This window comes from Bos grunniens, chromosome 23 (genome assembly GCF_055505025.1).
Source record: "Bos grunniens cultivar Pamir isolate PY7600 chromosome 23, Bosgru_T2T1.0, whole genome shotgun sequence".
In the NCBI taxonomy this organism is placed as follows: domain Eukaryota; kingdom Metazoa; phylum Chordata; class Mammalia; order Artiodactyla; family Bovidae; genus Bos; species Bos grunniens.
Window position 1 is genome coordinate 16,733,629 of NC_141187.1, and position 13,371 is coordinate 16,746,999.

The window sequence follows — 13,371 nt, forward strand, 5'->3', positions numbered from 1 at the left end:
CCGGGTCTCCCGCATTGCAGGCAGACGCTTTACCGTCTGAGCCACCAGGTGAGCTTGGCAGGGGCTAAATCTGGTTCCATCACCCTGGGCTGTGGCCTCCAGAGGTGTTCAGAGCAGGCTTCTCAGAGAAGATGTGGTAGTGGAGGAGCCTCGAAGGGAAGCTAAGACTCAGCAGGAGAGCTTGGTAAGTGCAACAATAGCTGAGAGAAGGCAGGATTGGGGAGGGTTAGAGTGTTTAGAGCTCCGGCTGCAGTGGTGGGACCTGATACTGGAAATGAGGGAGTCAGGTTGTGAAGAGTCCAAGGGCCAGCTGGGGGTCCCAGCCAGGGGTGAGAGGCAGCACCCAGGAGAGGGTTTAGAGCAGAGGCTACCCAACTGATATCAGCTGTGGGGAAAAAGTAGCCGTGGGGTGGGTAGGCTAAGCTGGGGCTGTGGGGGCCAGTTAGGTGGCTACTGGGGCTATCTGGGTGACAGGTAATGGAGTCCTAAAAAGGGAGGTTGCTTTGGGAAAGGATATCAGGAAGCTTTTTGAACAGAATAGAAGCTGAGACCAGGTAGCTGCATGAGAGAAGAAAGGTCCAAAATGACCTCAGCTGGTGTATCTGAAATGCCTATTTATGGGAGAGTGAGGAGGTCAAGTGTGGCCCATTTCCACAGTGGAATATTAGACTGTGGAGAAAAGGAGTCCACAGTGCAACTTGTCATAAGCAGGGTACATCTGAGGGGGAAATGGAAGAAAGATACACAGAGCACTGCTGGTTACACAGAGCTTTGAAGCCATGCATGTGTAAGCCACACATACATGTCATGAACATTGAAAGAATTTGTAGGAATGATAAATACAAATTCAGGATGGTAGTTGCCTCTCTGGGGAAGGGAAGATGCCATGAGAAGGGGTACTCAAGGGGCTTCAAGTATATTGATAATGTTTATTCCTGAGCCGGCTGGTAGGAACACAGGGGTTCATCCCATTATTCCTGATACCTTTGTGTGGCTGGAATATTTCACTTAAAAACAAAAGAAGAATGATTCCAAGGTTTGGGTCCTGGGCCAAAGAAAGAAATCTCACTCCTTCAGCCCCTCTGGGCTCAAGACAGGGCCAAGGAAGAGGTCTGTCGTTCAGCTGGGCCTGCAGGGAGGGCCAGGACAAGCAAGCTGGCCCTATGCAGAGGGGCTGGAGAGATTAACCTTGCTGAAATACTGATACATCTGGGCCCACATCTGGTTGTGGGCCAAGAAACATGACTGTGAAGGAAGGCAGAGATGGAGGAGGCAATCAGGGAAGAGAGCCAGGTGAGAAGGCAGCCTGAGGCCAAGGCAGGGGTTCTGCAGGGCGCGGCTGAGGTGCTTAGGGAGGGCAAAGCCTGGAAGAACCACCCTTCCTCAACCACTACCATCACCACCATGGACTTGACAACAGGAAGCCCTTGGCACCCGAGGATAGCATCTACTCTGAGAGAAGGGAGTTGTGTTAAGCAGGCCATGTACACAGCAGAAAGTGAGGCAGGGGTGTAAACTCTCTCTCACCAAGTTTAGCAGCAAAGGGAGAGAGCAAGTGAGGACCCCAGCGGGGGAGGGGAAGGGGATACCCTTGGAATGTCAAGAAAAGGTTTTACTATCCGTATTTTTCTCTGTACTGATGTTGTAGGTTTTGATACATGTTTAAGTGGGGGTAGGAGAGGACAGCAGAGATTCAGCGTGATGCTTCCATGAGGACCCACCCTTGTCCATCAAACTAGGCACCTCTCACATCCCCGTCCTTGTTATCTCCCCCAAGGCTCAGGCTCAGCTGCTCAGGAAGAGGGGTGGGGTCCGCTCTGTGAGGGAGAGTCTGGACACATTCATGGAACTTGCAAATGGCCAAGGGGAGGGAGGGAGGCAGGACGCGAGGCGAGACGCCATCCGGGAGCAGAGGCCCCGGCCTGGACCTGGTGAAGCTGATCCAAGGGAGGGGAGACCCAGCCCAGTGAGGGTGAAGGTGAAGTTGGCTCTGACACCCGAAGTGGAGGTGAAAGAGAAGTAGGGAAGTGGAGGTAGGGCAGGGGGCTGGTCAGCCCCTGGAGCCAAGACATCGCCCTGAGGTCTTGACCCTGGAGGCCTGCCCACCCTCTTCGTCCCTGCCCCACTGCGCTGGCCACCCTCACCCCGCCGCCATTCTGTCCACACACATTCCTCTCCTCCATCCACCCTCTTCCTCATTCTGCTCGTCTCCCTGCTTCCCAAAGAACACTTGGCTGTGATGGGCTGTTCCCAGACACCTTCTCCCACAGTCCACGCTGGTCCTCACCATCACCCTCCCCCCAGGCCTGACCCAAGCCCAGCTTGGCTATCTGATTTTGCTTCCACACCAGAAAGTCAGTCACCCCAGACCAGCCCTCTGATCCTCCCCGCACCTTGGAGCACATGTAAGTCCATCTACAAATCTTTACGGAGCCCCTGCTCTCTACCCAGGCTGGTGCCGAGTGCCATGAGGAATGCTGGAAGGAATAGCTAAGCACAGACCCTGCCCTTGCGGGACAGACGGAACAGTTAGGGAAGAAAGACAGATATGTAAAGGAGTGAAATAATAAATCAAGTTAAGGCAGCATGCAAAAGAACATGCTCTTTTCTGTTTTGCTGTGAGCAATCTTTGGTACAAAGAAGGTCCTTCTAATGACACTTTCAAGGAGTTTAATTATTTAAATGATCTTCCTATTAAAGTATTATTAATATGGTGACAATGGAGGCAGCAGCATAGAAGAGAATAGACACAGACAAATAATGAAATATAACTATAAAGTCAATCACTCACACATTCAACATTTATTGAGAACTTAATGCATACGCGATACCGAGCTAAGCCCCGAATGTACAGGACGGATAAGACCCAGTCCGTCCCCTCAAACAACCCCAAAGAAGGACAGATATGTTAGCCAAACATGGCAACATGACTTTTGATTCAAGGTTGGAAACCTAGAAGAGGGTGTGGGCAATTTCTGGGGTAACTCGGGGAGCTTGGTGTCAGAGGCAGCATTTACAATGAGTTTTGGGAGATGTGCAGGCAGAGGGATCAGGGTCCGGAAGGGACCAGTGTGTACAGAGTGGCTGTGATCAGGCCCAGTGGTCTTAGCAGGAGAAGCAGGCTGGGAGAGGCAGATATAGTAGTCATATTGTGGAAACTCACCTGCCTACTCAGAAACTGGGACTTTTTGCTCTAGACAAAATATTTTGGGGCCATGAATGACACGACTATGGCAAGTATATTTGTTTGAGACATTTTGTAAGTTAGATGGGAAGGGAAAATACTCGAAGATCACTAACAGGCTGTTTGTTCAGACCTGGATATGAGAGGCTGGATCTTGCTGCTAACAGAGGAGGGGAAATGGGAGGGACCCCAGAGGAAAAGAGAAGGGGAGAGTGCCCACAAACAGGAGGCAAAGAACACAAAGGTGCAGAGAGGACCCTGTGGTGTCAAACCGTAGGTAACCGAGTAGCAGGAGCCACTGGCAGAAATCAGGACCCACAGAAAATCAGAACCTTATTTTGCAGAAGAGGATGGGGGAGTGGTCTGGATCAAGTTGAACTTGAGGTGACCACAGAGATTTCAACTGGAGCACCTCTACTTAGAGGTGGCAAATTGAGCTCATGCATTTTCCTCCTGAAGCCCTGCTTAACTACACAGAGGGACTTGTTCTTAAGGTGTAGTTTCATAGAAACCAGTAGAACAAGGGAGGAGACAATAGCAACAAGTTTTGGAAGCTGGAGAGAGGATGGGCAGAGAAGGCTGAGTCCTGCCAGAGATGAGGGCAGCTGAGAAGCAGCCCCACTCCCCGACTCAGGGCCCGGGGCTCCGGGCTAGATTGGCATGGGTTACTTTCAGAAGCAGGGATAAGGGTGAATTTTAAAAGGTAAAACGGAAATGGTTGTCAGGGGTTGGGAGGAGGGAGGAATGAATAGATGGAGCACAGGCTTTTTAGGGCAGTGAAAATAATGTGAAACTATACGGTGAGTATGTTCCTTTACACATTTGTCCAAACCCCTAGAATGTTCAACACCAAGGGTGAACACTCACGTAAACATGGACTTTGGGGACAATGGTGTGTCCGTGTAGGTTCATCCACTGCAACAGATGTTCCCTGGGGAGAGAATGGTGATGGTAAAGGGGGCTGTGCACGTGTGGGCAGGAAAGCAGGGGGCGTACGGGAACTCGCTGGACTTTCCACTCAACTTTTCGGTGAACCTAAAACTTCTCTGAAAGGAAAGTTATGACCAACCTAGATAGCATATTCAAAAGCAGAGACATTACTTTGCCAACAAAGGTCCGTCTAGTCAAGGCTATGGTTTTTCCAGTGGTCATGTATGGATGTGAGAGTTGGACTGTGAAGAAAGCTGAGTGCCGAAGAATTGATGGGTTTGAACTGTGGTGCTGGAGAAGACTCTTGAGAGTCCCTTGGGCTGTAAGTAGATCCAACCAGTGCATTCTAAGGGAGATCAGTCCTGGGTGTTCATTGGAAGGATTGATGCTAAAGCTGAAACTCCAGTACTTTGGCCACCTCATGCGAAGAGTTGACTCATTGAAAAAGATTCTGATGCTGGGAGGGATTGGGGGCAGGAGGAGAAGGGGACGACAGAGGATGAGATGGCTGGATGGCATCACCGACTCGATGGACACAAGTTTGGGTAGACTCCGGGAGTTGGTAATGGACAGGGAGGCCTGGCGTGCTGGGGTTGCAAAGAGTTGGACACGACTGAACAACTGAACTGAACTGAAAACTTCTCTGAGAAGAAATTAAGCCTATGGACTTCGCTGGTGGTCCAGTGGTTTAAGACTTCTCCTTCCAGTGCAGGGACTGTGGGTTCAGTCCCTGGTCAGGGAACTAAGATCCCACATGCTTCCTGGCCCAAAGGCCAAAAACCATAAAACAGAAGCAATAGTGTAACAAATTCAATGAAGACTTTAAAAATGGTCCCCATCAAAAAAATCTTTAAAAAATAAAAAAGCCTGTTAAAAAAAAAAATTAAAAGTCAATTTAAGGAGCAGTTAGTTCTCCAAATCCCCTCCCTTACTCTGTGCAGGTCAGTTCTTTTCCCTCCCTGTACCATCGCAGGTGACGGGAGATGTATACTCTAGAGTGAGTAAGATGGAGAGTCTTTGGGCTGGGGAACACAGATGTAAGCGAGGCAGGGTCACTACAGGGGGACTGGGTGAGAGACTCTGACATCAAGAGAGACTTTTTTTTTAGTATTTTTTAAAATGTATTGATTGATCTATTTAGTTCTGGTTGCCCTGGGTCTTCGTTGCTACTTGAGGACTTTCCTCTAGTTGCAGCAAGCAGGGGCTACTCTTCGTCGCAGTGCATGGGCTTCCCATCGCGGTGGCTTCTCTCATGGAGCACAGGCTCTAGGCGCATGGGCCTTAGTAGCTGTGGCCCACGGACTTTGTTGCCCCACAGCATGTGGGATCTTCTCAGACCAGGGTTGAACCCATGTCCCTTGCATTGGCAGGCAATGCTGAATCACTGTACCACCAAGGAAGTCCTCAAGGCTTTCTAAAGGGTAGAGGCAGCAAAGGCCCGCCCGTAGTCGCAAAGCTTTTAGAGTTCCATTCTTCAGCAGGAACCCAAAGATTCACAGACACATGAGGAACGCATCTAATATGAAAAACAGAGATCAAAACAGACAGATGAAAACAATTTGGAGGATACTGTTGTGCAGACAGAAGGAAAGTTTTTAAAAAATTATTTATTCTCAGAGAAATATGATATTGCAACCGTGAGATCAGAATAAGATGCTATAAAAATGAACATTCAGGGAACAAAATAAGGTCTCAGAGATTTCAAATATAACAGGAATGAAAATTAAACAGAAAGACTGAAAGTTAAAGATATCCTCCCAAACTCTAGCAAACAAAGAAACAAAATCAAAGAAAAAAAACAGAGAAGAGAAAAATCCCTTAAAAATTATTTCAAGAGCTCTTTCCCTTCAGCAGGCCACAGACAATTCGCCCTGCCTGGTGTTACCAGTATTGTAAGAACAAGCCATATCCAAAATCTCCCTTCTGCTTCTGCCGAGATGTCCCTGGTGGTAAGATTATCATCACTGACCTGGGGCAGAAGAAGGCAAAAGTGGATGAGTTCCTACTCTGTGGCCACATGGTGTCGGATGAATATCAGCAGTTCTCCTCTAAAGCCCTGTAGGCTGCCCGTATTTGTGCCAACAAGTACGTGGTGAAAAGCTGTGGCAAAGATGGTTTTCACATCTGAATGTAGCTCCACCCCTTCTATGTCACCGTGTTGTCCTGTGTTAGAGTGATAGACTCCAGACAGGTGTGCAAGATGCCTTTGCAGAGCCCCAGGGCACAGTGGCCAGGATCCACACTGGACAAGACACGATGTCCATCCTCACCAAGCTGTAGAGCAGGAAGCATGTGACTGAGGTCCTCTGCAGAGCCAAGTGAAAGTTTCCTGGACACCTGAAGATCTACATCTCCAAGAGGCAGGGATTTACTAAGTTGAATGCAGATGAATTTGAAAACACGGTGGCAGAAAAGCAGTTCATCCCAGATGGGTGTGGGGTCAAATATATCCCCAGTCGTGGCCCTCAGAACAAATGGTGGCCCTTGTGTTCATGAGAGCCGTGGCACTGTCCCCTGCTTACTTACACCCACCAATAAATCCTACTTTCCTATAAAAAAAAAAATTACTTCAAGAGCATTTCCCAGAATTGATGGACATGAGTTTCCAAACTGAATAGGCCAAAGAGTATATGAAAATGTGCCCTCACCAAAGCACAACATCATAGAATTTCAGAACACTGGTGACAAAAAAGAAGATGCCACAAACTTCTAAAAAGAAAACTGAATCACACGAAAGGATCAGAACTCAAAACAGCGTTGGTTGTTTAAGAGAACTGTCATAGAATATGAGGAAGCATTGCCTTCAAAGTTCTAAGGGAAGATTTTTTTCCAACCTAAAATTCCATACCCTGCTAAACTATTCAGTGTAAAACAAAAACATGCTGAGACATGCAAATTCTCCCCAAATTACAACTTCCATTGACCATTTCTACAGTGGGAGGGTGGAGGGTGTGTTCCCTCCTGCAAACACAAGACAAAGACATCAGAAAATCAACAGGAGAGAGAGATTAGGATCAGTGCCTGAAATAGAGAGCCAGTAGGTCCTCCTGCAGAGAAGTGAAAGGGCTCTGGGAGCAATTTCTTGAAGAAGATGAAATGCACAGAATGCCTAAATCTTGGACTTATTGAGATGAGATTTATACTACCGGGAAAGATTTGGGGACCGAATCACTAACGTGGATAAGGAAAACAAAGCAGATTTTAAAAAGGGCAGCTCACTCCATAGAGAACAAGTGTTGAAATAATATTAATAATCTACTACGTGGTTTAGCTATAAATAACAATTAGTCATAAAAATGAAGACGTTGATGGGACTTCCCTGGTAGCCCAGTGGTTAAGACTCTGTGCTTCTGCTGCAGGGGGCCCAGGTTCAATTCCCCCGATTAGGGAGTTAAGATCCCACAGGTTGTGAGGTGTGGCCAAAAAAAATTAAATTTAATTAAAAAAAAGTGAAGACATTGAGTTTCTGTCTAACCAAGAGGATGATATAACCATATTGAGAGAATGGGGAGACAGGCTGGGGATCTAGGTTCTAATGGGAAGGGTGGATAAAAGAAAATTTAATCTACATCTTATAAAGTGAGAACTGAGGGGCTTCTGTGCAGTCCAGTGGTTAAGGCTTCACCTTCCAATGCAGGGGGTGCAGGTTCGATCCTTGGTCAGGGAGCTAAGATCTCTCATGCCTCCCAGCCAAAAAGCTAAAACATAAAACAGAAGCAAGATTGTAACAAATTCAATAAAAACTTAAAGATCCACATTGAAAAAAAATCTTAAAAAAAAATTAAGTGAGAACTTAATTGGCACCTAATACTGATAAGTCCAAAAATAATGGTGAAAGTCTCTTCCACAAAAATGTGCGATGCTAAAACTCAAAGGAATGATCTAAAAGAATTGACGGTGCCAGTAGCTGGGTAGTGGGGGATGGGCTGAGGGGGTGGCAGTGGGGGCCAGAGAGTCAGGTCACTGCTGCTTTCTTCACAAGGCTGATAGAGCTCAATCTTTTCAACCACGGCGCAGCACGTAGTCCTCTCTGGTCTAATTCCATGCTTATTCATCTGCCTGTCTCCTAGAAGGCGAGCTTTACAAAAACCAGCACCCAGCCCAGTACCTGTCAGACAGCAGACCACATGCTTGTGGACTGAATCATCGTAGGTTCAAGCTGGGAGGAAACTTTCATTTCAACCTGATCTTTTTACAGGTTAGAAAACTGAAGCCCCCAGAAGAAAGGGGATGTTCCCCAGGGCACAGGTGGTGAGCTACAATGTCAACCTCTGGATTCTCTGTCCATCCTCCCGCAAGCCCAGAGGCTGCTTTTGAATCTGCAGAATCAGTGACAGTTTGAAAACTGAGCAGCTCTCATGGGGAGAGGATTTAAAGAGGGAGGAAAGGCAACAGAAGAGGGAAGACAGTGCCCAGGCAGAGATAGAAGAGGCTCCTACCGGAATGCCGTGGCCTGGCCAAGCCGGGAGAACGGCAGCATCTCCCAGAAGGGGAGGTGACCGCCTGGAACCCACCAGGGGTCCCACTGACATTCAGCGTTCCAGATCATACCTCATGGCTTGCCATCCAGGAATCAGCATGATGCTACTGCTGCTGCCAAGTTACAGAATGGCCCCTGGGAGGCTGCAGCAGAAAAATGGCACATCTCCTCCATGTTTTCCATGAGCAAAAGCAGCCCCAAAGGGCACTTACTGCTGCTTCCAAATACTACCCAGTGCATCCACGTTGGGATTCCCAGGTGGCTGTAGTGGTAAATAACCCGCCTGCCAGTGCAGGTAGATGTAAGAGACACAGTTTCAATCCCTGGGTGGGGAAGATCCCCTGGAGGAGAGCACAGCAACCCAGTCCAGCATTCTTGCCTGGAGAATCCCATGGACAGAGAGTCAGACACGACAGAAGAGACTTAGCACGCACGCACAGCCACGTTAGGTGGAAATCACCACCCAGATCCCTATTGTCAGCAAGTCTGAGGCATCTGGCTTTCAGGTCCATGACTTCTGTAGAGAAGGGTGGACCGGAGGCTGACAGTGATGCTCCACGGTGCCCTCTGGTGATTTCACGCCATCCCTCTCACCTCTCCTTCTGTCCCAGGCTACTGCACCAGAAGTGTCCCTTCCCTTCCCAGGGCTCCAGTGAAGGCCTGTCTGTTAGTAAATTCACACAAACTGATGCCTGAAGGGTCCCCTGGCTACCCAGCTCTGAATCTTGTCAGTCTAATCTTGTCAATACTAATCTTGTCAATCTAAGCATCTAAGCATCGAGGATCAAGAGGGGAGGGAAACTTCAGGTTTAGCTTGTGACACAGGAAGACTATTCAGCAGGATGCTGGTAAGCAGGCAGGAGAGAGTCCTGTGCCAGGGAAATGCCCACTGTGGGCAGCCCCGTGTCCATCACAGAGCAGGCACTGGGTATCAGGAGTCTGGCCACATGGGTCCCCAGGTTAGCGAGCTGGACAAGCCAGGTGACCTTTTCCAGAGAGAAGATCCAGCTGGGATCATGTGAAGTCTAGTGGCGGCCCAGGCAGGGTAAGGGGCTGGGAATCTGGGTCAAAGGCTGGCTCAGGACTTCTCTGGTGGTCCAATGGCTAAGACTCCAAACTCTCAACACAGGAGGCCCAGTTCCATCCCTGGTCAAGGAAGTAAATCCCACATGCCACAACTAAGCCCTGATGCAGGGCATCCCTGGTGGCTCAGTGGTAAAAGAATCTGCCTGGCCTTGTAGGGGACATGGGTCTGATCCCTGATCCAGGAAGATCCCACATGCCTCGGAGCAGCTAAGCCCGAGCACCGTAACTGTTGAGCCTGTGCTCTAGAGCCCGGGAAGCACAACTACTGAGCCCATGTGCCCTAGAATCCATGTTCTACGACAAGAGAAGCCACCATTATGAGAAGTCTGTGCACTGCAACGAAGAGCAGCCCCCACTCTCCGCAACTAGAAAAAGCCCATGCAGCAACAAAGACCCAGCACAGCCAAAATACATAGGTATATACATAAATACAATTATATATATATATATATATATATATATATATAAAAGACCTGGCTCAGCCAAATTAATAAAAAAATTTTTTAAAAAGTTGGTAGCCAAGGAGCCCCTTTCTCCCAGCATTAGCTCTCAGTGCAGAACCTGGCCTCCGGTTCCATCTTGCACTGCCCTCCTCAGTCTGCTGCACTCTGGCTGGGGGACCAGGAGGGTCCTGGACTGGGGCAAGTTGGACAGCATCTCTCTCTCCCCGCTGGCATGGGAATGTGGGATCCCTGCTGGTCTCCCCACCATCCCCTTGCCTCGCCCATCTTAGAATCAGACATGTAAGGTCCAGTCTACGCTCCAGTACTTTTCTATTAATAGCTATGAAACCATGGGCATGGTGACATCACCTTTCTGAGCCTGCGTTCTCCCATCTGTAAAATGGAGTGAAAGGTACCATTCTCCTAGGAACGTTGTGAGGATTAAACAAATAACACGTGTAAGGCTGTTGGTGGTGCTTGGCACACAATCAGGTGCCTGTTGCTGTGTAAAAACTGCTCTAAAATGTGGTGACTTAAAGCAGCAGCTATTTGCTATCTGTCATGATGCTGGGGGCTCAGCTGGGGTGACCTGTGTGCCTCATGGTGGTGGTGGGCTGCATTCAGCTAGCAGTTTCACTGGGGTGGCTGGACCTCCTCCAGTTGGGTGGGTTTCTTACCTGGCAGTCCAGAGCTCCAAGGAGTCCAGGCAGAAGTGATCAGTTAACGCTTAGGCTGAAATTGGCACACCTTCACTTCTGGTGCATGCTATTGGTCAAGGCGAGTTCCCAAGGCCAGCCCAGACCCACAGGGAGGGGAGATGGCCTCCGTCTCCTGGTAGGAGGAGGGACATGGCACAGGGATGGGGGAGATTGTTGGGGGATGTCTTTGGAGACAGGGTACCAGCACATAACAGTAGGTCGGTGGCAGGTGGGGGAAGTTCGGTTTGACCACTCGGATTAGCACTGTCTGGAGTCTGGCCCAGGGCAATGCTTCGCAGACAATGGGGGCTGTATCACTGGTGTCCCAGAGATGACTTGATGGCAAAAAGTAATTGCATTTTGAGTCCTTTTTAATCCTTTTGATACCATCAAAGAGAAAGATGTCAGCTTAGTGCTAGCCTGTGTCTAATAACGTCTCTATCAGACTAGCTATCTCTGGCCCGGCATTAGCGGTATCTGGCAGGCACAATATCTCGACAGAACATAGTATATACATTGCTTTGTTTCCTCCTGCATTTATTTTTACAATTGTCAAGTGGGCTGGCTTTCTATTCCTGAGGGTAATAGGGCATTGGCTGAAGTAAAGAGAGTCTTCTCAATGGAGAGATCAGAGCCCAAGGGCTTCCCTTCTCACCTGAAAACCCTACTACCTGATAACCCTACTACTCGGAGAAGGCAATGGCACTCCACTCCAGTACTCTTGCCTGGAAAATCCCATGGACGGAGGAGCCTGGTGGGCTGCAGTCCATGGGGTCACTAAGAGTCGGATACGACTGAGCGACTTCACTTTCACTTTTCACTTTCATGCTTTGGAGAAGGAAATGGCAACCCACTCCAGTGTTATTGCCTGAAGAATCCCAGGGACGGGGAAGCCTGGTGGGCTGCCGTCTATGGGGTCACAGAGTCGGACACGACTGAAGAGACTTAGCAGCAGCGGCAGCAGCAACCCTACTACTGGTGAGTCTGTGGTCCACCCCCACCCCAAAAGAAGAGCCCCCAGCACCCTCATCACTCACGTCCCTCACCCCTCAAGCTTTCCTCCTTAACGTTAAATTCCACTCCCACAGACGTTCCTTTTCATCTTAACTGGCCTCTTCCAGAAACTCCTCTGTGCTTTATTCTTTTATCCCTATTGAAATATGGTAGGAGTCATTTTATTTTTTTTGCTACAGTATTTTGTTTATTTTTAAAAATTAATTTTTACTGGAGCTTAGTTGCTTTACAATGTTGTATTGGTTTCTGCTGTACAGCAGAGTGACCCAGCCATACATATACAAATATCCACTCTTTTTTTAGATTCTTTTCCCACATAGGTCATTATGGAGGATGGAGTAGAGTTCCCTGTGCTATGGAGTTAGGCTTTACTCTTCCCCAATACCCCCCTCATTCTCTGCAAGCAGGCAGTGTGGGGAAGTGGGCAGCACTTGGGTTCTGGGGCCAGACCACTTTGGTCTGGGGTCTATCCTGTACCAGACACAGCCCTACCCTTCATGTTTGCAGCCAAGGCAAGAGTGCAAAGGACACCCCCTCCCACTTCCATATCCCGATAGTTAAAAGCTGCAAATAAAGCCAACAATCCATTATGTAAAATAAGTTCCAGCTTCCTAGGCTGACAAAATATATCTTCCTTAAAACCAAAAACATGTCTGTGTGTGTACGCTGAGCTATGCTTTTTCTATGATGACAGAAAAATATAAAAATCACTGAATTTTGTGTCATTTTATAATGTCTTTTAAAAAATATTTATTTATTGTCTGTTGTTTCTAGCTTTCATCAAATTTGAAAAGAAAGTTATAATTATTTCTCCAAATATATATATTTTTATTTCGCTGTCCCAAGCTGAGTCTTCAATTTCTCAGTGTTAGATGACTTGACAGTATTCAAATGCTGATGTTCTATTTACGTTTTTTCACCTCTTATTTTTCCTCTGAGTGGCAGTTTAGATTTTAACTGGTATATCTGAATATTCACTGATAATTTCTTCTACAGTGTCTAAACTGTTCTTAGTCACATTCAGTGTATTTTTTTTTATTTAAGATATTATATTTTTCATTTAAAATGATGAAGCACAAGCTGGAATCAAGATAGCTGGGAGAAATATCAATAACCTCAGATATGCAGATGATACCACCATTATGGCAGAAAGTGAAGAAGAACTAAAGAGCCTCTTGATGAAAGTGAAAGAGGAGAGTGAAAAAGTTGGCTTAAAGCTCAACATTCAGAAAACTAAGATCATGGCATCTGGTCCCATCACTTCATGGGAAATAGATGGGGAAACAGTGGAAAGTGTCAGACTTTATTTTTGGGGGCTCCAAAATCACTGCAGATGGTGACTGCAACCATGAAATTAAAAGATGCTTCTCCTTGGAAGAAAAGCTATGACCAACCTAGACAGCATATTAAAAAGCAGAGATATTACTTTGCCAACAAAGGTCCGTCTAGTCAAAGCTATGGTTTTTCTAGTAGTCATGTATGGATGTGAGAGTTGGACTATAAAGAAAGCTGAGAGCCAAATAATTGATGCTTTTG

At 47.6% G+C, this 13,371-nt stretch overlaps 1 pseudogene across 1 annotated transcript; it reads left to right on the forward strand.

The window, feature by feature from the left end:
* Nucleotides 1-4,057: 4,057 nt before the first annotated feature.
* Nucleotides 4,058-7,862, forward strand: LOC147346780 (large ribosomal subunit protein uL16-like; annotated as a pseudogene). The gene is made up of 2 exons (XR_015152204.1): nucleotides 4,058-4,086; nucleotides 5,969-7,862. The product of XR_015152204.1 is annotated as a large ribosomal subunit protein uL16-like (transcript).
* Nucleotides 7,863-13,371: the final 5,509 nt, after the last annotated feature.